Raw genomic sequence first — 24,820 nt, 5'->3', positions numbered from 1 at the left:
GAAGTTATTTTTAACTTTATGTGTAGATGGATTTCTTGCCCTCCTAAATAGTGTGATACATACTGCACGTGTGTTTGAGAGTTCTTTCTACCTATAATACACCAGAGACCGACATCTTGATAGACTTTTATTTTAGATATTTGAAATGCTTGTCAGTGATTACATTTACTGAAGCTTTTTCTTATGTCTTACAGGTGAATTCATGACACCTTGGACTCTTCTACTGTCTCAGACATTAGGTAACAAACCTGCAGCTGCTTTTTTAAACAAACTGTTGATCAGCAAAAAATAAAGGGGCTACAGAAACACTCATTTTTATGCTGTTCCCTTTGGGCTTCATGCAAAGACAATTCTGTGTAAATGTACAGTTGACTCTGATGTGGAAATCTGAAAAATCAGTCCATTCTTGTTATAAAATTTTTTTACAATTGTAATTATATTGATGTTCATATTGTGTAAAATAACTCATTTAATAAAGTAGTGCTTTGATTTTACAACACCACAGGATAAATGGTTCTAGAAATTCTGTTCTAACTTTCCTTATTATTTGCCTTATAAAAATGAATTGATGAGCTAGTGTTGCAAGAGCAGTCCTCCCTTCTCAGCTCAGTGGCAGGCTTGTTAACTAGAGCAGGCTCATTCATTAAATCGTGCACATGATTCTACAGCAGCTGATGTAGGCTAAGGAATGGCTGAGCTGCTGCTTCAGTATTCACAGCTGCATGTCATTTCCTGTGTGTCCATCTGGGAGTGCACTGTAGATGACAGATCCAGTTCATAAGACTGGTAGGGTTCAGTGAGCCCTTCTGGGCAGCGAATGAAGGGGCGATGGGAGCTGTGAAGGCCTGTGTCTTACATGGGTCTTCGCGGGTTGTTCAGATTCGTCATTGGAAATTGAACTATAAGTTTTGAAAGATTTTGAAAGTTATTTAGCTAATTTTATGAATGGATTTTTGCATTAACAGGAAGATTAAAGTGATTTGTTCCAGGCTAATTCCCAGAACATTCTTTGTCTTTCAAATAAAACTCTAATTTTAGAGACTTAGTCGTGCTGGCTCCTGAAATCAAAGACTGTCTAGTCTGACTTCACCTGAACTAGCAAAGTGTTCTGCCAGTTAAGACTAGTTCTGCTGTTGTAATTTACAAGCAAGTCTGCTGTAAAGTTTAAGTTTAGAAATTGATGTAGTGGGAAACCCATTACATCCTGACAGCCGCTTTGAGCTGCAGCCCTGACCTGTGGATAACAGGGGGTTCGGATCCCTCGTGATGTAGCCTGGGCAGTTAGTGGACAGCTTAACATACTCTGACCACCTGGCTCAGGGTGCCACTGAATTTGAAGGATGGTGTCTCAAGGGAGAATCTTAGTGCTGGTACTTTCCACAGCAGCCCTGTCCCCAGCCTCACATAAGTACAGTTGTCTGTTCCTTATTTAATTTCCTGCCTTTCATAATTGGTTATCCTCTGCTAAAATGTTGCTGACTAGTTTTACCTGTTTTTTTGTGGATCTTAGTGACATTCTAGTTAAAAGGCAATTTTAGAGCTTTCAAAAGTGCTTTACACAGATGTATGTTTCCTTTAGTAACAAACTGGTTATTTAGAACCTGTTCACAATTTTCAGTTTAATTCTTTTTGTTCGTTTCACTGTTGTAATTCAAAATAAAACATTTTCAATCTTGTATTTAACTGTTTTATGAGCAGCTGAAGACACATTTCATTCTGTATCTCAGTGATAGGGAATAGTTGATGGATCTTCATTCTTAGCATGGGGATTGCCAGCATGGTCCTATTTTGTGTTTCAGTTAAATCTGTTGTAAGGAGAAAAATGACAGCTCAAACATCTCTGTAATTTAATTTGGAGATTATCTTAACAGACAAGTTTGTTTAGAAACTGTGTTGGTGTCTTCAAAGGTGATATAAAATAGCAAGGGACTGATCTGATTGTATTCTGTATTTACGTTAGTTGTGGAAAGGAATGGGGTTCACATTAAGCCTGTTTCCATTCTCACCCCCATGTTTAGCTGACACACTTGGGACCTCACTGTGCTGTAATGTCTTATTAAAGAAGATGTTAAAATGAAACTAGTCTAATTTCTTGAACCTTTTAAGAGGTTTTTGCATGGCTTCTTCCCCCTCCTCCCTCTCCGATTTTAGAATTGTCTCTGAACTATAGTTCGGTAATCCAGAGGACGGCAAGTAAGTTCTTTTCGTTCTTTTTTGGCCATCGTTTTCCCTGTATCTGACTGAGTCTGTGAGATACTGCCTACGAATAAACAAAGGGTTTGTCATGCTCGAGGCTTGCTGTGTGCAGTGTACTGCACTGGAAGGAAAGAGTTGACTTAATGACGAGAATGACAAACTGCTTAGGCCAGCTGCTAGACTAGGATGGTTAACCCTGCGGTGACCTCAAGACTTGAGGCAAGACTTGGGATGTGTCGGTGGTGGTGGTGGTGGTGGTGGTGGTGGTGGTGTAAGGGTTTTTTTGTTTTTTGCTTTTGTTTTTTGTTTTTTTGTGTTTTTTGTTTGTTTTTTTTTTTGTTTTGTTTTGTTTTGTTTTTGAGATAGGATATCTCTGTGTAGCCATGGCGTCCTGGAACTCGGTCTATAGACTAGGCTGACCTGGAACTCAGAAATCCTTCTTCCTTTACTCCCTGAGTGCTGGGATTAAAGTCCTGTGCCACCAGTCATGTACCCTGTGACTGGGATTTATATTACAAATATTTCAAAGGTATTGCAGAGTAATTGCAATTTGAGCTATGGCATAAAATAATAGTTAAAACTACAGGTTACCCAAAGCCCCAGCCTTTATTTTTCATTATTCACACTTGTAGCACACTGCCTGCTGCAGTGGCCGTGTCACTCTTTCTATATTGATCAAGCACAGTCTAAAGTGTCACACTTAAATAACCAGGTCTGAATGAGTTCACTTGTACAGTTTCCTACCTTGGGGTTCTTGTTTAGTGTGTATAGATAGTGAACCAAGTCATGCCCTATGTGATGTCACTGTACATGCCAGAGTGGTCAGTAAAGCACTCCTCGTAAGCGTTCTGTTGATGAGCTGAGTCGTTTTCTTTCTGCAGCCACTTTTTCCTTCATCTCCTGTGTAGAGTAGCTCCAGGTTTGAAGTGTCCACTATACACTTCAGCCACGTGCTGTCTGTGCCTGTACGGCTGTGATCTTCAGAGTTGATAATGTAAAAGTTACTCTTTAGAATCATCTGTGTTTACAGTGCTGTTGCATAATTGTGTGTGGGTTTCGAGACGCTGTCTCGTATAGCCCGGCATGCTCTCTGACATCCGTGCTCCTCTACCTGCTTGGATTGCAGGTGTGCACCAACCTGCACATCGCTCTGCATGGTGATTGCTAATGGCTTCTGTTGTATGGACCGCAGTGCTCGCTCTCTGCCTCTCGCTCCTCTCGCTGAGTTCTGGCTGCTAAGAAGCAGCCTTTGTTACTTGGAGGTCTATGGAGGCTTTGTTTAGTCCCATTTGTTCAGTTGCCTATGTGAATCCATACGGGTTCTCAGCCCAGTACTACTGGATTGTACTCTATTTGTCCTGTTAAAATTATTCCAGCTTTGACTGGTAGCAGCTTTCGGACTGGCTCCAGTGTCAGATACTCCGTGTTTTGGCTTTTCAGAATTTCCCAGTTTGTAAGACTAACAAGTGCCAGGCTTATTTACTGTCTTCCCAGAATAAGCATTTCTCCAATGGTTCTTTTGGGGGGAAGATTTTTTTTTCTTCTTTTAGCATTTTTACTTGAATATTTTTTGGGGGAAGGAAGAATCTCCTGGTCCACGTGTTTATGGGACAGGTTCTCTGGCTGAGTTTTTGTATACCTAGCAATGCCCCCGCTATACCCCAAGCTGAGGGGAGACTGAGCCCAGGGCCTACACATGCTAGGCCAGCCCTAAGCTGTTTCTCTGGCTCCAAATTGAAATTGCTGATATACTTGAGGGTGGTGCTGTGAGAGTCTTATGCTGGTTGTAAACTTAAACATGAAAGCAACATTGTGTAAAGAAGTGTCCCAAGCCTCTGTACTTCACACATGATAGTATCGTCTAGAGAAATACATGTATTTATTTACATAAGTCTAGGGTAGATATTAAGTGCATTGTGTATTGTGGGTAGCCTCTGTGGGGAGAGAGGGAGGTCAGTTATGCCCAGTGGGATGGGGAGTTGTCTAGGGTTGTGGAGAGAGAAACAGGAGCAAAGAGTGAAAACAAGGTGGGGGTGGCTGGGTGAGCAGAAGCCTGAGAGTGGGTGGGCTAGTCAGCTTAGGCTTATGCATGGCAGCCTTTGAGCCCATGGGTGAGAGTGGAGAGCAGCTCTTAAAGTGGAGTCAGGTTGTGCAGTGTGTATAGTATGATGTTACTTGACAGTGGGGATATAATGTAGCTGAGGTAGGAAGATTCTGTTAGGGTAAAATACTCTTTGAAAGAAATTATTTTATACACCGTTTTGTACCTTGTCTATTACAGCTAACCTGTTTATAATTTAACTTTATTTTTTCAGGTAGTTATAAATATAGATTAAGAATTTTCCAGGCAGTGGTGGTGTATACCTCTTTAATGCCAGCACCCAAGAGGCAGAAGCAAGTAGACTACAGGGCAAGTTCTAGAACGACCAAGACTACACAGAGAAATCCTGTCTCAAAAACAAACAAGGGGTTGGGGATTTAGCTCAGTGGTAGAGTGCTTGCTTAAAGCCCTAGGTTTGGTCCTCAGTTCTGGAAGAGAGAGGGAGGGAGGGAGGGAGGATGAGAAAGAGAATGAGAGAGAATATGGAGAGAATATATTGAGTGAGAGAGAATGAGAATTTTGGGCTGAAGAGATGGCTGAGTGGTTAAGAGCACTGACTATTCTTCCAGAGGTCCGGAGTTCAATTCCCAGCAACCACATGGTGGCTCACAACCATCTGTAATAGGGATTCAGTGCCCTCTTCTGGTGTGTCTGAAGGCAGCTAGAGTATACTCATATAAATACAATAAATCTTTAAAAAACAAATAAATAAAGGTATTTCGCTTTGCTTTGGTACAGTGATGTTGGTAGTGTCCAGAGACCTTGCTGTTTTCATCTACACTGAGAGATCCAGATGTGTTGAGTCTGTACATGATACTGGATTAAAAAGTCATATATTTGAAAAATATTTATATATATGTATGTATGTTTTGGAGAGTATGATAAAACTGAATTTTTAAAACTATAAAAAATCAGCCATGGTCTGTTTGAGACTTGGACACACATGTACATATTCTGTAGTCATGTCTGTCATGGAACTGTGCTGTTCATAGCATAGCAAGCCAGTTGTCTTCATGACTTGGCCTAGGTGTAGCTGTGGTTGGTTATAAGTTTTTCTTTTTCTTTCTTTTTTTTTTTTTTTTTTTGACCCAATTGGTAAGATATAATTGCCCACTTAAACATACAAAGCCCGGTACCTTCCATCCCTTGAGAACATTAATAACAACCTGTAAACACACAGAGCAGAATCTTAACATCACCTGCCATGGCTTCTCCCCTCTCTCTGGTTATAAGTTTTTCTTAAGCTGACAGCTCCGGCTGGGAAGCAGATGATGAGATGTGCAGTGTGTTTTATGAGAGGGTGAGGGAGAACCAAAACTGCAGGCCAGGTTTTCTGGGCAGCGGTGTTGCCTTTCAGTACTTTGTGAGGGCCAGCTCTCTCTCACACACAACTTGTTTAAATGTGCTGTAGTCCTTTGGTGTTTAGTGAAACTTGGAACATTCTGCTTTATTCGTTACCAGGTACAATTTATCCATTACCCATTTCCTGTTGGACCTTCTGTGTGCTTGGTGTGCTGTCCACAGCAAGCTGGAGAACTGAAGGCTCCCAGGGAACATGATAATGAAAGCCGTAATCCACAACCTGCTAAAATGGGGGCTGTGTCTGCAGTAGTTGCCAGAAGGACTTCTCATGGGCCCCATTTTTCAGACACCTTATTGTAGAGCCAAGTGCTGTACGTAGAGCCATGCTGGCCTCCAGTGCACACTTTCACCTCAGCCAGAGTATTAAGATTACAGGTGTGTGCCAAGCTTAACCTACCACATGGCTGGAGTGTGAACTTAGTATTTACATGTATTTTACTCAGTCGGTAAACACATTTTATTTTATTTATTTATTTTTTTACCTGTTTGTTTGTTTTTATTTTTTATTTTTTCTATTTTTCAGAGCTGGGGACCGAACCCAGGGCCTTGCGTTTGCTAGGCAAGTGCTCTAACACTGAGCTAAATCCCCAACCCCCACATTTTATTTATTGGCACCTTCTTGCTCTGGAGGAAGTAAGCCTAAGGTAGCAAAGTAGACTAGTAGCAATGTTGAGTTTCCTATTCCTTGGCCTTTTTCTGGTCTGCTTTTTATTAAAGGGTGGGGGTCTAGTCTTTAGTCACCTTTGAAGATGGAGAAGCTGAGACCTGTGTCGGATCTCAAGTAAAGGAAATGTGTGAGCACATGTACCCGTTACGGCTCAGTGCTTTGCAGCTTCCTGCTGCTGAAGCTAGTGTGTGATGCATGTTCACGCATACCTGCCCATTTCTAGTTTGTTTTCGGGATTGTACTGCTTCCTCCTCACCTGCCTGTGGGCTCTTCTGGTGGCAATGTGCATGTTCCTTAAAGCTCTCCATGAAGCTCAGCACTTTAAAGAAAATACATGTGAGGGGGACACATACCAATACAGGAAACAAGACAGCAAGCTAGAAGTATGCTAAGAAGCCCCCAGTGACAAGAATGGGGCTAAGTGGTCCTGCCTCTGGTCTTCTTGCCGCAAGTTTTTTAAAGCATTGTGAAAGTGAATGGTGGGGCGGTGAAGTGGCTCAGTGGGTAGACAGACGTACTTGTGTAAGTCTGGTGACCTGTGTATGGTCCTGGGAACCTGCAGTGGAAGGGAAAAACAAACTGCCAAAAGTTGTATTCTGGCCTCCATCCAAAAGGACACCATGGCCACGTGACACACACGCACACGCACACACGCAGACAACTACACATTTTTAAGGAGAGGAACCTGATGAGAACATGCCTCTGCTGGTTTCCACATGCCCTTCATGCTTGCTCCTGCTCAGGGCTTTACAGCTTACAGAATTTATATGAGATTTTAACCATTGTCAGTGCAGGAAAGTGCTAACAGCAGGAAGCTATCCAGAAAAATAAGCAAATGTAACTCATGTCTTGACTTTTAAAAAGAAAGTAGTAAAGGTCGTAGCATCAGTTTGGTCTTGGTCTTTAAGTATCTTGGCTATAAACCATGATGATCATATTTAGTTTACATTTTGTATCTTCCCTCACCGTGTTTCATTTGTAAGGAGACATTTTCCTAGAACACAATTCCAGCCTGCTCCTCTCCTGAAGCATGTGGCTTGTCAGTGACAGGCATTCCTCAGTCTAGCCCCAGTGTGCACATCCAGCTCTTCCACGACTTCATTATGAGCTCCTGTCAAGGTTAGCTAGCATGCATTCTTTGAGCCACTAACTACTTCTTCTGCATTGCCTGCCTGCCTGCCTGCCTGCCTGCCATTTAGTGAGACTCTGTTTAGCCTATCCAGTCTGATGGGATTGCTCCTAGAATGCATAACTACTAGAAGTAACCTGATCTCTGTCATTTTGTGTAAGGTTCTTTAGGGCCCTCTGCAACAGAAGTGGTCCTACTTCTGGTTCCTTGAGTTTTGAGTTAGTGTGCAACTGTAACAAATACTTGTCATTGTTTTTTATGTTTACTTTCTAAGTGTTCCAGAACAGTTCCGTCCAGTGCTCTTTTTTTTTTTTTTTTTTTTTTTTTTGGTTCTTTTTTTCGGAGCTGGGGACTGCCAGTGCTCTTTTAAATGGTCAATTTGCACAAAGTATGGGGGGAGATTTTAGGTCAGAATAACACTGAAGTAAAACCAGTAAGTACTTGTTTAAGTGGAATAAATGCAAATTCATTTAGGGTTTAAGAAAATTTATTCCATGAGCCCAAAATATGGCAGCAATCTGTCCTGGCACCTTTTCCTGTGGGAGCCATTGTGTTAGCTTTTAGCAGGCATGCTCAGATCAAGCATGACTTTTCTGTTTTTAAAAGAAAAATGCAAGCTTAAGTTTGTGGAAACAGGTTACACAAACCATTCTTCTTGTAGATAGCTGGCTATCCTGTGAAGTTGATGCCCACTTCTCGATCTCTGCTGTGTTCAGGGAAGTATTGCTTGGCAGGATTTTGTGTGCTAGAGGAGGAGTCTGAGTAGATAATGCTGCCTACAAGGGAAGCCTTAGGAAGATGTATTCCGTAGTTCTGGGGCCTGATCCAAGAGCCGTGGGTGCACTTGCACCTGGTTTTATTCAGTGTCACAATGGCTGACCTTGAACTTTCCCTAGAGTTTCTGCTGTCCCTAGTGCTGACTGGGAAGGTACAGTATGGTGAGGCTTTGTACTTGTTCGGAAGCCAGTAAACAGGCTCACTTGGCGTTTGCAAGGCACAGTCCACAGCACTGGAAGCCATCTCAGATGAATCTCACTCCCAGCCAGTTTCTTCTATGTTCTTCTGTTGACCCTTTTGACTATTTGTCCTCATCCTCCTGTGCTTATAACTTTACATGGGAAGAATATTCCGTCAGAATCATGGTGTCGCACTTGGCATTTGTAATGCATTCTGGATACTATCATACCCACCCCCTGTTCTCTGTCTCCCATCCCTGTCACATTCCCTATATGCGCCTTTCCTACAGTCATGGCTTTTGTTTTGTGACCCACTGTTTTTAACCAGGACTACCTTTGTCCATAGGAGCCTGTGGGCTCACTGTCTGGTACATAACTGAAGATAACTGTCCCTTCCCTAGAATCCAGTAGTTCATCAAGGAACTCCACCTTGGTTTGGGATTGGCTGTTGACAGTCTCAGTCTTAAGCAGGTCCAGTGTACGAGATCCCAGCTCCTCTGAGGTCATCTTTACAATGCTGTCCCCTGTCCTAAAGAGAGCATTTGTCAGTGCTTTTCCAGACTGTTAACTTCCTTTTGCTTTCTTTTGCTTGGTGTTCTCTGAGCCTCACGGGTGGTATAAATGTTCCCATTTGAGGCCAAGCACTCACTCATTTATTCTTAGAAAACTGAGCAGCCTTGTGCTTCTAACTAACTACCATTCACTGACATGGTTGGGTCTGTAGGGGCAGAAGTGTACACCATAAGGTAGGTACATTCTGACTAGGTCTTTCAGGGCCACGTTTTAATAGACTTTTGGATATTAAGCCTAGTGTAGAAAGACCTATCATCTGGCATGTACCACTATAGTATCATGAGTAGTAGATGAAGACCATTACCTATCCAGGTCAGCCAGTGTAACAGAGAAGTCAAAAAGTCCTATCAGCAAACAAAACTTTTTCACCAAGGGCTGGAGAGATGGCTCAGCGGTTAAAAGTACTTGTTGCTCTTGCCAAGAACCTGGGTGTGGTTCCTAGCACTCTCATGGGGATCACAGCTGTTGCATTTCAGTTCCGGGGGCACCAGGCACATGTGTGGTAAACATACGTATGTGTAGATAAACACTCGTACACTTGATGTCCCAGTGGATCATCTTAGTGCACAGCATGCTTTGGGGACCATCCCTCTGTCCTATGACAAATGACCTGGTTTTCCTGTTTTCAATCTAAAGCATTTCGAGCAACTCACAATCTTTAGAAACTAACAGGAAAACATGATAAGGGTTCATGCTGTGTTAAAGTCAAACGCCAAGGCATGGTGTGCCTGTGAAACAGCATACTGGTAAAGCGACATGGCCTCGGCATTCCTTGAGCACTTAGCATGTAGTTTGGAATATGGTACTAGAGCTCAAAATCAGGACTGAACTGAGATTTGCATAGACATGCATAAAGATGAAATCTTAGAAACAGATGATATCTTTTAGGCAATATGTAGTCAAAAGAACAAACAAGCCAAGATTAAAATGTTGGAATGCCCTTGTTCTCGTGGATGGGTAGAAAGCTGTAAGTAACTGAGGAGCAGCGAGAAAGGGGGAGTCAAGTCAAGGCTCTCAGGTGACGGGGGACTTATCAGTGGTCCCCATGCTTGACACCAGCAGTCAGCACTCCCAGCCTTCCTCCAGGGTCAAGCAATGGGCTTCACACAAACGAGCTACTATCAAGGCTGGCAGATGTCAGTCTCCAGCTTGAGAAGTAAGTAATTGAACACAACAAAAACTAGTGACCATGGCCTCCTTCTGAGGAGCTGTATTTCTGTCTGTCACTTAACAGAAAGTACTCACGGCTTAAAATGTACTGTGTTGTGTCCTGCTCACTTTTTTAAGCATCGAGAGCTTAACTTGCATTTTAAAATGTTGCCTTGAAATTATTATGATTCATAATTAGGAATGATTATGCTGTGTTCAGCCTATGTTCTTCAGTGTTTTAGCCTTCACTATTTTATATACTTACATTTTATTTATAATTTATTGTATATTTTAATATATTTTCATAACAGATTTATACCTATAAAGTCTGTTATTTTATGCATTATTGATTATAAAATACTGCCACATACATAAAATGCACTAGATTTTAATGGTTAGCAAGAAAACAAGCACTCCTGCGTCACTCACTGGTAGATGGAAAGGGGCGATACACCTGGCCCACGACGCCCTTTTCAACCTCTAAGCCCAGTCAAGGGCTTACTTCCAGTTAAGAAATCAGTAGTGGTTATCTTCTTGAAAACCTCCTGGGAATAAAGTTCCTGGGTAAAAAGTGCAAACAATGCTTTCATAGCAGCTGTCTTTTGGCTGGGGTTAGCCAGCCAAGTTTTTGCAAGGGGAAGTGATAGAGGTTCAGAAACCAGCTTGGATTGGCAAGTGACTGCAGCCTCTGAGGCCCAGCTTTCTTGGCATTGAAGCCATCTCTTTTTTACCTCACAGGCTGAGCAGGAGGAGGATTGTTTTGTTTTGTTTTTTGTTTGTTTGTTTTTTTAGAACAGGAAATTTGCTGAGTGTGGTGGTACAGACCTTCGATCCTCTCGAAGGCAGGTAGATCTCCTAGTTCAAGGCCAGCCTGCTCTACAGAGCAAATTCCAGGATAACCAAGTCTACACAAAGAAACCCTGTCTGAAAGAAAAAAAGGAACAAACAAAACCCAGGGAATTGTAGCATATAAAATCTGTTGAGAGGTGCTGCATGGGTCCCCCAGGGCACTGCTGTGTGCTGGTGTGTGGTTAGCTAGTAATCATTTTATCAGTGGATATAAGGGTTTTCTGCTAAGAATCTTACTCCCTAGTGATTCAGGGTACTTTCTAGAGAAAGGGCTCAATTACAGCCAACAGATCCAAAATACAATGTTTGGGCTGCTGGCAAGATGGTTCCGTGGTGAAGCATGTTCTGCCAAGCCTGATGACCAAGTCCCGGGGGCCCACACGATGGAAGAATGGAACTGATCCCACCAGTTACTCTCTGACCCACACACAAAGTAAATGTAATTATAATTCAAATCTAAATCGATGCCCGTGTCCCATACGTGGATGTCAAACGACTGGGGGAAATATGCAGCATCACTGAGGAAATAGGCCAGGGTTTCTCAACTGTCCCTGCTGCTGAGAGTCTGACCCGAGTAGAAAGCTCACCTCCACATCGCCTGCGCCACACTCACAGCCTGTGAAATGAGGACAGGGCCTCTCTGCTGAGCCCTTGTGAGCATTTACCTAAAGCTGCACATGGTAAATGTTTTTACGATGGGTGTGTTAGCCATCTAAAGCCTAGCTCTCTGGGAAAATTCATGCTCGATCAGGGTGTTTGGTGGGCTAGGTATGAGTGTTAAAAATGTTTGAGTTTTTGTATTTTAAATTCATATGAGGAGAATCCTGTTTGGCTCTTAAGTAGTTTGAGATTTTTCTTGTTAGTATCTGTTTGTTGGCTGGTGTGATTAAGAATAATTTTTAATTATGGAAGTAATATAAAATGTTTCATGACAGATAGTGAAATACCCCCTCCGAGGTGTTGGCACTGGTCCTCTTTTGTTTCGCTCTGTTGTGGTTAGTTTTGAGACCCCATCTCATTTGTAGCCTCCTCCGACCGCTGAAAGTTGTCTAGCCTAGCTAGACAACTGCTGCTCCTACTGCTGAGAAGGCTCGGAGCCTTCCAGGGCCACCGTGTTGCCATGCTTCTTGAGTTTGGGTGGTTTGTAATAGATGGGGGTTGGTCAGCTTAAGTTTTGATTTTCAGATGCAAAGTGTCACCTAATTTCTTCCCCCAACCTCACAGCTTCTGAAAGGAAGACGTAGGACCCGTGGCCGCCGTCCGGCTCTCGGTGGCTTCTGCTGGGCTGTGCTGGGCCTCTGCGAACGTACCTGAAAAGCTGTTAGCAGCAGAGCCTGCAGCTCGGGAGAAAGCTGTCTAACGGAGCTGTGTTATGAAAGCTCTAATAATAGACCCTGCCACTTGAAGGAAATGCCACAGCCCACTGGTACTGCAGAAGCTCCCTGTGAGGGAGGCCCTGTGCCTCCTGTCACAGCTCTCCTGCTCCATTTACATAAGGGATACTGGCTCACATGGTTACATAAAAGCGGGGTTTGCTAGTGTTTTTGATTATCGAAAGTCTAACTTGAGAGCATCAGAGTACCTTTTGAGATTGTTGTGTGTCCCCTCAGACTCCAGGGAGCAAATGGACTAGAAAATAGTATGTCAACACGGGGACGTTGGCCCTAGGTCTAAATATAGAGGCTTGTCTCTTATTAGTGTTCTCAACTGGTTCTTCATTAACTTGTCTAATATAAAATAAAGACAAAAGCTCAGTAGTAAATGTTTGTCCTTCCAAGGTTGAAAGCAGTGCCCCAAGCATTCTGTGTTCAAGGCTGAATGACTTTCATGGCCCTGCTAGTGGCCATGAAATACCCCTGCCTGGCCCATTTCAACTGATAGCAGTCACCTCAGTCATTCTGTCCTTAAAGACTTGGTGACACAACTGAAGAGGCCAAGGACTCCTGATTAACACTGCCTGGGAGTTGTTAAACACTGAGTTTGGGGGCTGGAGAGATGGCTTAGCAGTTAAGAACTCTGGCTATTCTTCCAGAAGAGCTGGGTCCCAGATCCCATACTGTAGTTCCCAATGGTATGTAACTCCAATTCCAAGGAATTTAATACCCTCCCACAGACACACATGCAGGTGCAACACCAATCATGCACATAAACACAAGTCATTTGAAAAAAACAAAAATCTAGCACTCTGGTAGCAGAGGCAAGTGGATCTCCGAGTTCCAGGCCAGCCTGGTCTACAGAGACAGTTCCAGGATAACCAGGGTTGTAAGGTTGTCTTGAAACCCTGACTAAAACATCAACAGTAAGCCACCTGAGTGTTGGCCGTTCGCCCCTGTGTGCAGTAGCAGCAGCCATGCAGCACAGCACTGCAGCATTCCCAAGCACACACAGATACTTCTTCAGTCAACGCTGAGCACAGGAGAGAATCTGGGGATTTAAACGGCCAGTGTAAGGTTGCCAGGACACCAAACCTGGGGAAAAGCCCACTGCATGCCTTCCCTCCCCTACCGCCCTTTCTAAAGTGTCCCTCCAGTCTCCGGCAGAGGAAGACTCTTCCTAAAGGAAGGTGGGGGAGTCAGTGCCCTTACAGCACTGCAGGCATTCTTTCTAGGCCCTGACTGCTGACACACTTGTTTTAGGTTCTGGACACTTAAGGAAGGAATGATAATTTTTTTTTTTATCATTTTGAATTAAGAAACCAAGTTTTCTGACCCTGGCAGGCATGTCTTTGAGTAACTGAGGTCTGAATTTCTGGATGGTACCCGGTGATCTTGGAGAGGGCCTGGTCTTTCTGAGGTCTAGTATGTGAAGACTGCCTTTGGCATTGTTTGAAGCTTAATTGAGAGCCTGTGAGAGCGTCTCTTATAGGATAAGGGGATCAGCAACAGTACTCAGTGGCCTCTGTGAGCCACAGCAGGGGACGCAGGTGACAACAGTTCTGGTGTGTGTGGAGCTGACATGTTCAGATTTCAGAAGAACAGGGATGAGTGCCACTCCTCAGGTGACAGGAACAGCATTCTGTGACCACAGTCCTTCCACAGAGCTAGTGAAGCTGCCAGTGGTGCCAGGTATTGGTGACCAAGTTACTAAGTGATTTCTAGACCCTAAGTATAAATGTGCGGCTCTCCTGTAGTTTTAAGGTTTTACAGAATTTACTATGCAGGTCAATGACTGTCCATTCCACAGACTGGTTCTGCAGTGCAGGTGGTAATTCAGAGGCCGTGGGGCACACAAGTGGTTTTGTCTTTGTTTTTAGTGTTTGTTGTAATGTGTGTTCAGTCCTCCAGTGGATGGTGTGAGGACTAAGCAGATGATTTTATGTATATTTTACAGGCCATGATTTACATTGCCAGTGTTCTACGCTTCTAAGCTCAGTTTTTTTTTTTTTTTTTTTTTTTTTTTGTTTTTTGTTGTTGTTTTTTTTTGCTTGTGAGCCACCACATGGTTGCAGGGACTTGAACTCAGGACCTCTGGAAGAACAGTCAGTCCTCTTAACTGCTGAGCCATCTCTCCAGCCCTGTTCTACGCTTCTAGAGCCGAAGCCTCGAGTAGGCTTGCCTGGCACTTTTGAGGCCCTGGGTTCTATGCCCAGGAAAAATAAGTCAAGCTTCTAATATTGTCCCTGGGAAGCTGATAGCAAAACTGAAGTATAAAGGGAAACCCTAAGAAAGATGGAGGCAGGAGCAGGAAGAGACCAGGCAGCCTTAGCCATGCTAAGGTGTTACCCTCACCTGTGAAGGAGGACTGGGCAGAAAAGGGTATAAGACGGGAACACAGTTTTGGCAGTTGATTTCTTCGTGTCACTAAGAGCCCAAAGAAAATGTGCTCAGGCAAGGAGCTCCTGTGCTGGACGAGATGGGGCCAGCACCGCGCCTGCTGTGCTGAGCTGCTGGCTAGGAGTGGCCAGAAACACTTGTCTGCCACTGTCAGAATGACCACCTAGGTACTCAACTCTGGCCCCCATGCAGCTCAGAGTCTGTTGTGTTGACCAGAGGTGCTGTCAGCCAGGTGGGGTCAGCTTTAAAGTGGGTGACTTACCAGATCCCTTTCTTGGATCCGCATGACCTAGGCTTTGCTTGTCTCCAGACCCAGGATAGAAAGAACAAGGGACAGGATAGGGTGGCCAAGAGTTTGGACTTTAAGTGTCTGATAGAACCACCCTCAGCAGGGGAGTGAGGTGGTCTGACTTTTATTTGATAAGCAGTGCTCTGCCTGTGACGTAGAAGATAACTGGAAGGGATGGGGCGTGAGAATAGATCAGGAGCTATCCAGTGACAGTGAGCAAACCAAAAGATGGTGGGAAGTCAGTCCTTAGGATCTCTGGACCTGCTGAGGGTAACAGAGAGAAAAGGAGGTAGCAAAGTCTCGGATCACTGTGTGGGCAGTGGCACTCTGCAGAAACAGGCAGGGCCATGAAGGGGGTGCGAACAGGAACCCTGATAGGGTATTAGTCAGCCAAGTGGCAGCGCCGTGCAACATGTACTTGACTCCAAGGGAGAGTTTGGGGGAGCCAGAAACTCAGTCGTCAATACGGAACGTCACTCTAGCTGAAGTAGAGAAAAGGGTTGTACGAGGAGAAGAGACCTAAGATCAATCCCAGCATTTAGAGCTGAGACAGGAGAGGAAGAGGATGTGGGTCCAAGGAGGTCTGAAGAGGGTGGCTAAGGGGAGAGAGGTCTCACTGTGCCTCCTGTCAGACGGGGGTAGAAGCTACCTTAGTTGGTTAAAGAAGCAGTGTAGGAAGGCAGACCAGCATGTACAGGCCTCTGCAAGAGTTCCGCGTTGAAAGAACTGAAAAGGTTGTCTGGAGAACAGAAAGGCAGCACAAAACCTGCCTGGTCAGGACAGGCTCCTGAGGGCAAGAGAGGGCCCAAGCATAGTCCCGAGTGCCTCTGACCCGCTCTGGAGCCAGAGCAAAAGCTCCTGTAGGCAGGCAGAGAGGAAGAGCTGCTCCCTGCTGTAAGGGGAGAGGTTTTTCCTACTTCAGCTAAGGACACCAGCAACCACTAGAAGAGCAAGGGCCTTGGCAGCATTAAGCCAGGGGCAGGGAGCAAGAGCTGTCTGAGAACCAGCCACACTGTGGACCGCCATGTCAGACTTCCTGTCCATGGGCAGAAAGCCTGGATGTGAGCACAAAATGTCAGGGGCCATTGTCATTAATTCTGTAAAGGTTTCCCAAACTCTTGCTTGCCTCCTGAGTGGCGAACGGCAGGGGCTAGACTGTTAATGAGGATCAAAGTTCACTGTGCAAGGCCTGGAAAGAATGTGCTGGTTAGCCATTCAGAACTCACCAGGAAGACTAAACCAAATAGCCTTGCAAGCCACAGCCTCTCTGTGCCTGGAGAAGCCCGAGTTCACGAAGCAGCTGAAGGATCCCTCATTTGCATGGGAGAGTAGTGGGGAGGAAGAGTGAGCAGTGTGTGAAATGAAAGCATTTCCACGGTTACCGACAGAAGTATATGTAGAAAGTGTATACCCTGAAACCAGGCTCCTGCTAGCATGCTAGAGCTCTGGTGCGCAGGGTTGCAGAGAAGCAGAGACTGTCCGAAAGCCATCCCCAGCAACCCGTCTGAGGAACAGTGGAGGTGAATCAGAAGTTGATACCATAGTGGAGCAGTTCAAAAGTGGGGACCACAGGCCTGCCCAGCAGCTATAGGTCTTGATAAGATGTAGAACAAGGTACTGCCCCATTTGGGCCTTTGATAGATTGTTCTGTCTACTCAAAGTATATTTGATAAAGTTCTTAACTTCAAAAGGAAGGAAAATGTGATGGAAGAGTTTCCCATTTCATATAGAAGGACATTGAGACTGCCGGGGCAGGTGGCGTGGAAACAGTCAGAAAAGCAAGGACAATGTCCAGGCACTAGCAGGAGGACCCCCGGCTGCCCTTGAGCTCATTCTGAGGGCGCATGGAGACTCCTGATGAAGAAACCTGTTTCAGTGAGGTTGGACTGGACACTTTAAAAGCTATAGGTGATTCCATGGACAGAAACAAAAGTGAATTTAGTATGAGGGATGGGGACCTAAAAAGGCGGGTTCTGCTATAGTCAGTCACATGACCAGTGCAAGAGGAAAGCAGCCCAGGCATGAGAGAGGCTGGGTACACCCCACTGTAATGGATGTGAACTCTAGCACCAGACAGGCTGCACGGGTGCAAAGAACACAGATTCTGAGTCGCTTTTGTATCAGATTTGGAGTACTAAAGGATGGGAGAGAGGCGGCTGCAGAACTCTGCATTGCAAATATATTGGATTCTACTTAGAAATACAATTTCGCAACAGTGAGCTGGGTCAGGTAGCATCTTGCTTCCTCAGGTTCCGTGAGTATATGGGCTACAGCCTGAACATCTTGCTAAAGCTTGGCTGAGCTTACTTCATGTGACAAACACAGACGTGATTTCTGGAGGGGTAAGCTTTCAAAAGAAAAACATTTTTCTAGGGGCTGGGGTATGGCTCAATGGAAGCATATTAGAGCCAAGGCCCTGTGTTAGATCCCCAGTGTGCCTGCCCTGTCCCCCACAGCAGCTTTCCTAATGGCAAGGTGTGTGCATTTCCAGCTCTGTGTGCTAGAGTCACCTGGAGTATTTAATAATTATTAAAACTACAAATCCCTGAGCTTCCTGCAGACCACGGAAGTCACTGTGCTGGGGACCGGGCGTGGTGCCACTGCTTGAAGCTTTCCAGGTGGGTCAGCGTGGCCACAGTTGCGACCCATTCATCTGAGTGTAGCATTTTTGAAGGCTCATTCCTATGCGACGTCCATTTTTTTTTTCATGTGAACAAGCAACCCTTTCTGCTGCTTCTCCATCAAAGACCTTGTTCTCAAGATTACAAAAGCTGGAACAAATGCGTTTGAAAGAACACGCTGCATAGAAGATGTGTACAATGCGTTTGTGTCTCCAGGCCCTAAAAGCATGTTAGGGAACTGAAAATATCTTTGGATATAAGTGGATACCCGCATGTTCTCAAAGCTTATGAGGAATGATAGCATAGTGTCTGCAAGGCAGCTGAATAACGAGTGTGAGGCACCCAGCTGGAGGAGTTCTTTATTTAAAAAAACTACAAAATGCGTAATTTAAGCATGCGATTTGTAGTTGGACAGGGTGGTGTGTTCCTGTCCATTCTAGCATCCAGAAGAAGCAGGATGATCAGAAGTTCAAGGCCATAACTCTAGCTCAGCCTGGGACACATACCGAGGCTGCAACAAAGATCAGTGTTTATGCTATTTTAACCTGTTCCTGTCCAATCAGGCACTAGCCCTGACATCTGGCAGAGCTCCCCCTCTGTCTGGTTCTGAGATGCATTCAAGCTGTCGCTGTGACCCTCTGTATTTATGGGAGTGAATTTTAACAGTGGATCTTTTCAGAGTGGTGCTGTTCTCGAGGCCAGGGATGAATGTATGCTGGGGTGTGGACCAGCCACTCCTCATGATTCCCTTCCAGACCTTTCCCTCTCCCACAGACTGCGAAATAATGCACAGCACTCTCGGCATTGGCTGGCTTCCCTGCACCTCCCTGGGCGCGATCTTCCAGCTTTAACTATTCACTCGATTCTGAACCACACCACGGAGAGCTGCGGCCCCTGCTCTGTGCATACACACAGCTTCTGTGTTCTGACACTGTGCTGGCCCAGTTCACCAACTTCTAACTGGCCGGAGAGATAGCAAATTGTTGGGACATTTTTATTTATCTCTCCTAACTAGATACATATTTAACCACATTGATTTTTCTGAAATTATTATTTTTTTTTAGATAACCTAGCATAGAACTTGATTCCTTTTCATTGTTTCTAGGTCAGTTAGTTGTAGAAAAAGATAAGCTTATTCTCCAAATACAAATCATTTACCATAAGACGATTTACAAAAGTTCTATTTGGTTTTTGTTATGTGTAATGGGTGTTTTGCCTACATGTACGACGTGTTGTCTGGTGTCCAAGAAGGCCAGAAAAAGGAACCAGATTCCCTAGACTGGAATTACAGTTGTGAGTCGTCGGCGCTGGGGATCAAACTGAGGTTCTCTGAAGAGCAGAATCAAACTGAGGTTCTCTGAAGAGCAGACAGTGCTGTTAACCTCTGAAGCTCTGTTTGGACCCATAGGTCTATATTTTGGACTACAAGCTCAGCTACATGCAGCAAGACCTTCATCTTGGAAACAATATGATAACCAACTCTTCTTAGTTTGATAGAGAAACAGGCTGCAGCCCAGGCCTACTCCAGGGCCCTGGTAGTGACTGGGAACCCAGTTCATGTCTACAGAATCTCTGAGGAGTGGCCTTCATGAGCAGAGTCCAGATGCCCCTAGCAGCTACATCTTGATCCAAGCCAGGAAAGAGCAGTAAGGGAGGGTCCTCCTGAGAGGAAGTACCCATGCCCCTCCCCTGCCCCCACACCACCACCAACGGAAAGGAAGTCTAGAAAATGTCACTATGAGGTATTCTGAAAAAACACTATTGAGGGGGGGAAGAACAGATACCAGGGGATAAAAACAGTCCACAATATTCCTGCAGGGAGTTCCAAACGAGGCAAGGCAGTGAGCGATCCAGGAAGGGAATCATCTTTCTCTTACCAAAAGTGTAGTTTCAGACCTCAGGTGGCTCCACCCACAGAAAGTCTGGCTTTCCGCAGCCCTCAAGCTAGTGGTGGGCTGCTCTCCCGCTAGGTGGCTCGGAGCACCGGCTTCTGCCCCGCCCACTCCCTGTGGCCTCATTAGCATTTTGCACGACCTGCCTATAGGTCCTAGGTGAAGAGCTAGTCGGAAAGGCAAGGGAGGAAGCGGGTGCCGCTGCAAAGCTATTTTAAAAGAGAAACCTGTTTTCTAGCTGTGCCTCTTCTGTACGAACACTGGCTGTTTTCTTGTCGATGCACGCGCATTTGTCACCAGAGCGTTTTTCCGTTGTCTCCTGGGCGTTTGTCTCACCCTTCTAGAGTCAGCCTCTCCTCCCTCTTCTCCCAGCATTCTAGTAAACCCACATACATTCCCTTCCCTCGCTTTTGCTTTTAAAAACAGAACGTCGCTTTCTGTTACCAGAAAGAAGAAAGGGGTGGGGTGAGGTGGGGGGGGGGGGAGCCAACGGTTATATCTCCACGTCCACATGGCGGATCGCAAGTCAGGGTTCTTTTCCACCTGTGTGGAACTTTAAATAGTTCAAGTGGGAGGTCTGTGCCAAGAAATAGCGTGTGCGTCGCAATGGCGATCCGCAGAGCAGATTTCTTCTTTCTCTTTCTCTCTCTCTCTCTCTCTCTCTCTCTCTCTCTCTCTCTCTCTCTCTCTCTCTCTCTCTTTTCTTTTTTTCGGAGCTGGGGACCGAACCCAGGGCCTTGCGATTGCTGGACAAGCGCTCTACCACTGAGCTAAATCCCCAACCCCCAGATTTCTTCTCTTACTGTCGTTTCACACCAAACCACACTCCCAGCTTTTGTGCAGAAAGCAGTGTATTAGACCAAGCTCCTTCCCAGGGTTTAAAGACTGTCCAGGAGCTGCCCCTTGAACCCACAGGAGCAGAACACGGGTACCTGCAATGCCTTGTTGACTGACAAGAAGCACCACACTTAGCATCTCTTCTCAGCCTCACAGCTACCCCGCAATGAAGTAATGACGCCCCCATCTGACTGATGGTAATAATCGATGGGTGGTTAAGTGTGTCAGAGAATGGACTGAAATATTTCCAAGTATTGTCTAAGTTTAAAAAAATGGTTATCACCATTAAACAGTAACAGTGTGCTGCGTGTTCTCTTCCTGCTACAGTCCAAGGCTGTCCCCTTTGATTCCGCAACACCGGAATCATAAAATAAAATCTTTTTAAAAAAGATTAAAGTGCAAGGAACTGGAGAGATAGCCTAGCAGTTAGGGGCTCTGCTCTTCCTGAAGATCCGGCTCAACTCCCAGGACACACATGGTGGCTCACAATCTCTGTAACTCCAGTTCCAGTGGACCTGATGCCCTCTTCTGGCTTCCACAGGCACCAGGCATGCATGTGATACACAGACATGAATGCAGACAAAGCACCCATACACGTAAAATATTAATAAAAAGATTAAGATTAAAGTATATATACATATATACACACACATGTGTATGTATATATATATATATATATATATACATATATATATATATTGCCTTTCAGAAACCTGATTGTTTCCTTTCTGATGGAAATTCTGGGTGTTTACAAGCAACACTCTCCATTTGAAAAGGGAAAAAGAGAGTATCTCATGAGACCGTAACTGGCTTTTGTTTGTGTGGTTTCATTTTTTTATATATAAGGAATAGCCAGTTGCCTGCTTGCAGTATTGCTTGAAGGTGCATTTTATATTCAAAATAGCAAAATGTATAGTCTTTGTTTCAAAAACGCCCTGGAATGAGAGTACAGTTGAGTCTTCCAAATGTGTTTCAGCATGGTTCTAGATAAGCTCTCTGGAAAGCAAAGTACAAGCTTTAAAGGCTCTAAGAAACTTTGAAACTCATTTCTGATGTGCAACAAATGCAGTTGACTCAGCCCTACACTCCTCCTCAATCCTCTAGCTCATATGGCTTTCTTTAAAAATTAGTTGATATGAGCTGAGGGGACTGGTTCCCACTCCTACCCACACAGGAGAGTGCTTTTGTGTGTATGTCAGCTCTTTCCATCACTACATGTCATCGTGGGGTGTGACAAGCAAGCCGGCTGTTGCTACTCCATCACTGACAGTACAGGGGCCAACTCCAAACAACATGGCCCTCTCTTCTTCATCCCTTTCTGCTCTGCACAGAGCCCACGTTTTCAGAACCAAGGAACTTTAACTTCACATGAGATCTCCGAAGCTCAGCCCTCTTTGGTGTGTCTGTGTAAGGCAACTTGTCCACACAGCTGTTAACAGCTGGGCAATGACCCAGGCCTCTGTGACTCCAACTCCTGAACTCTGTATTCAACTTACTCACTGCCCCAAGTCATCTGGCCCTTCTCTTCCCATAGATTCAAATGGCTGCCACTCGGTAGGGTCTTCCACTAAAGTAAGTTAGGAAGTAGTGTGATAATGTAGCAACAGAGCCCTCCAAATATATAAAGTCACCCCAAATTCGTCGTCTTCCTTCCTTCCTTCCTTCCTTCCTTCCTTCCTTCCTTCCTTTCATTCTTTCCTATTGTTGTTTTGAGAAAGGGTCTCATTGTATAACCCAGGCTTGCTTCAAACTCACTGTTGTAGTACAGGCTAGCCCTGAACTAAAAGTGATCCTCTCATCTCAGTCTCCTTCCCTTTCGTCTACAGTCTCCCCCGTTGGCCCAGTGTTACCCTTCTGCTTACTGTCTTCTACTTGACTCTCTTGCTGTTCTTGTGTGGAGTCTTTCTAGGACACTGTCCTCACTGCAACAGTGACAGTGAGTCTGTCATTCTTGGTTCAGTTCACCTCTGGTCCTCTTGGCACCTCACTAGATTCTGGTTCTGCTATACCCCACCACCCTCAGAAGTTTAGCTGTATCCTTTTCCATTAGTTTCAATTTCTCACTTAAAACGATGCTGAACAAGACCATCCAGCTCTAGAGAGCCCGTCTCTGGACCACCTCACTCCATGTTGGCCAGAGAACACAGCTGTTCTGCTTTTTTTTTTTGACTGGAAACTTGTGTTGCTCCCTCTCACATGAACTGCAGTGTCAGGCCAGCACTGGGCCTCTCTCTCCAGAGAGTCAGAACCACCATACCTACCTTACACAGCCTTGTTCCTCTCCACAGTCACCCTCAGGTCAGACCCAGCCACTCCCAGTCTGAGCTGTGCCAGGCTTCCTTATGATTTACCTCTTTTGGCTTGTTTGGTTTTTTTTTTTTTTGTTGTTGTTGTTTGTTTTGTTTTGTTTTGTTTTGATTTGATTTGATTTGATTTTCAAGACAGAGTTTCTCTGTGTTGTCCTGGCTGTCCTGGAACCCGCTCTGTAGACCAGGTTGGCCTCAGAGATCTGCCTCCCCCACTCCCACCCCCCATGCCAGGATTAAAGGCATGTGTCACAACCACCCAGCATGATTTAGCTCTTACAGCACCAAATGCTCTGTGCTTTGTGCCTTGGGTACAGCTTAGGAAGCTGTGGGCGCTGCCTTTGATCTTCCTCTCCCAGCACTAACCAGGTACCCTGGAAATAGCTTGCGGATAGATTTGTCCGGCTCAGAATTGAGTTGGGACCTTTGAACCCTTGCGTCTTATTCTAGACTCGTGATGGGCTTCCAGTCAAATAAAACCCTTAATTCTTTTTCTAATGTAATCTTTAACTAAGATAATGCTTCTGTTATTTCCTTTTGCCTATTTTTGGACTGATAATCACAAACTGTCAGTTAATGTTTAATTTCCATCCAACGTTCTTGACTGCAGATCTTTGTGGTTCCTGGGTTGAGTTTCTTACCCAGCTTTTGTTTGTTTGTTTGTTTGTTTGTTTTGGCTTCTCCAGGGTTCCACAGTGCCGCATGCATACTGACCAGGTTTCCCTGGGGGCTGCTGATGCAAGTGTATTTCAAACAGAGGAAAGCTCCAGTAACCCACCAGTAACCCTTACCCTCTAGCCTCCAGGTGATCTCTTATCTCTCAAGCCAGGTGAGAGCTTCCTGTCTAAGCCGCCTCCCCAGCCCTCTTGTCTGGCCACCTTTGAGTAGTTACTTAACCACCTCGGTTTATTATAACTTAGCATGTACAGACAACGAGGAACCATCCATTAACTCGGCTCACTTACTGAATGTACTGTGTACAGCTCGGTAATAAGACTCCGCGGGTAAGGTTTGGTCCCTGTCCTGCTTCAAGTTACAGTGACAGCTAAGACATCTGTACAGACAGCTGTAGCACCGCAGAGCTAGGCAGGTCCTAGGTAACTGCCCGGGCTCTGGAGAGGCCACTGGTGGAGAGGCTCAGTCTGGCTGGGAAGATACTTTCAGAATGCCTGTGGTCATCATTAGTGGTGACGTGTACGCTTAGCTACAGGGACAGAGTTCAAACCACGGAGCATTGAGAAACAGGGTCTTAATGTAGCAGAGGCTAGACTGGAATTCCGGATACCCCTGCCTCTCTTTCTCAAGTGCTGGAATTACAGGCATGCAAAACAGGAAGTGTGTTGAGACAGTCTGTTCAGCTGTATTCCATCCAGCCTTTCATTTTGTCTGTCTGAAAAATAAAAGAACATTTATGTGTGTGTGCGTGTGTGTGTGTGTGTGTGTGTGTGTGTGTGTGTGTGCGCGCGCGCACGTGCGTGCGTACCTGTGTGCGTGTCTGACGTGGTGTCCCTATGGAGGTCAAAGGTCAAGTTGTGGAGGTTGGCTCCCTCTATCACACAGGTCCAAGGTGTCAAACTGGAGTTGGCAAGACTGTCGTTCGCAAATGCCTTTACCTGCTGAGCTATCCCACAGCCCCTTCAACCTACCATGAACATTTAGAATCTATTCGTCACTTTGTTGCCTAGGCTGATCTCAGTTTCTCTTGTAGCTGGGATTCCAGGCGTGCCCCACCACACCCGACTACCTCAAGACTAAAAGCTCACGTGCTCAGTCCTCAGCATGAAGCTTTTACTGCCTCTCCCAGGCTCCAGCCCTCACCATCTCTATCAGAAGGAAGGGCACTCACTTTTGGTGAGGGAGTAACCAAGAAGCTTCCTTCTTGTCACCCTGGCAGCAACTTTGTCACATGGCCATACCCAGACCAAATTAGTCTAGGAGATGTGGTCACCCCCATAGCTCACTGCCCAGCGAATGGGTTGAGAAGAGAAAAGTGACAATTGGGAAGAGAAGTGGCTTTCTGTCACAGGAAGGAGAGCAGGCTTCCGCCCGAGGAGGGAGGCCGGGACAAGCCGTTGTTTGATTAAAGATTGGGTTGTTCTGACAGTCAGGCCTCTCCATAT

General features: G+C 45.2%; 1 protein-coding gene and 1 long non-coding RNA gene across 4 annotated transcripts in view; one reads left to right on the top strand and one right to left on the bottom strand.

Annotated features, from left to right (window-relative positions):
- Positions 1-2,079, top strand: part of Zfp706 (zinc finger protein 706) — an 8,629-nt gene extending 6,550 nt beyond the window's left edge. Inside the window, exon 4 of one of the 2 annotated variants that reach the window (XM_063264113.1) lies at positions 195-2,079. The gene's annotated coding sequence lies outside the window, so the exon portion shown is untranslated. The remainder of the gene's footprint in view (positions 1-194) is intronic. The other variant, NM_001394374.1, reaches the window with a different exon arrangement.
- LOC100910524 (uncharacterized) overlaps positions 1,315-24,820 on the bottom strand; it is a 60,467-nt gene continuing 36,961 nt past the window's right edge. For both annotated transcript variants that reach the window (XR_010053763.1, XR_010053769.1), the window contains one exon: positions 1,315-24,820. This is a non-coding gene — a long non-coding RNA (uncharacterized LOC100910524).

The sequence above is a fragment of the Rattus norvegicus genome, chromosome 7, assembly GCF_036323735.1.
Source record: "Rattus norvegicus strain BN/NHsdMcwi chromosome 7, GRCr8, whole genome shotgun sequence".
Classification (NCBI taxonomy): Eukaryota; Metazoa; Chordata; class Mammalia; order Rodentia; family Muridae; genus Rattus; species Rattus norvegicus.
The sequence above is the reverse complement of the archived record's forward strand: the minus strand, read 5'-3'. Positions and strand labels throughout refer to the sequence as shown.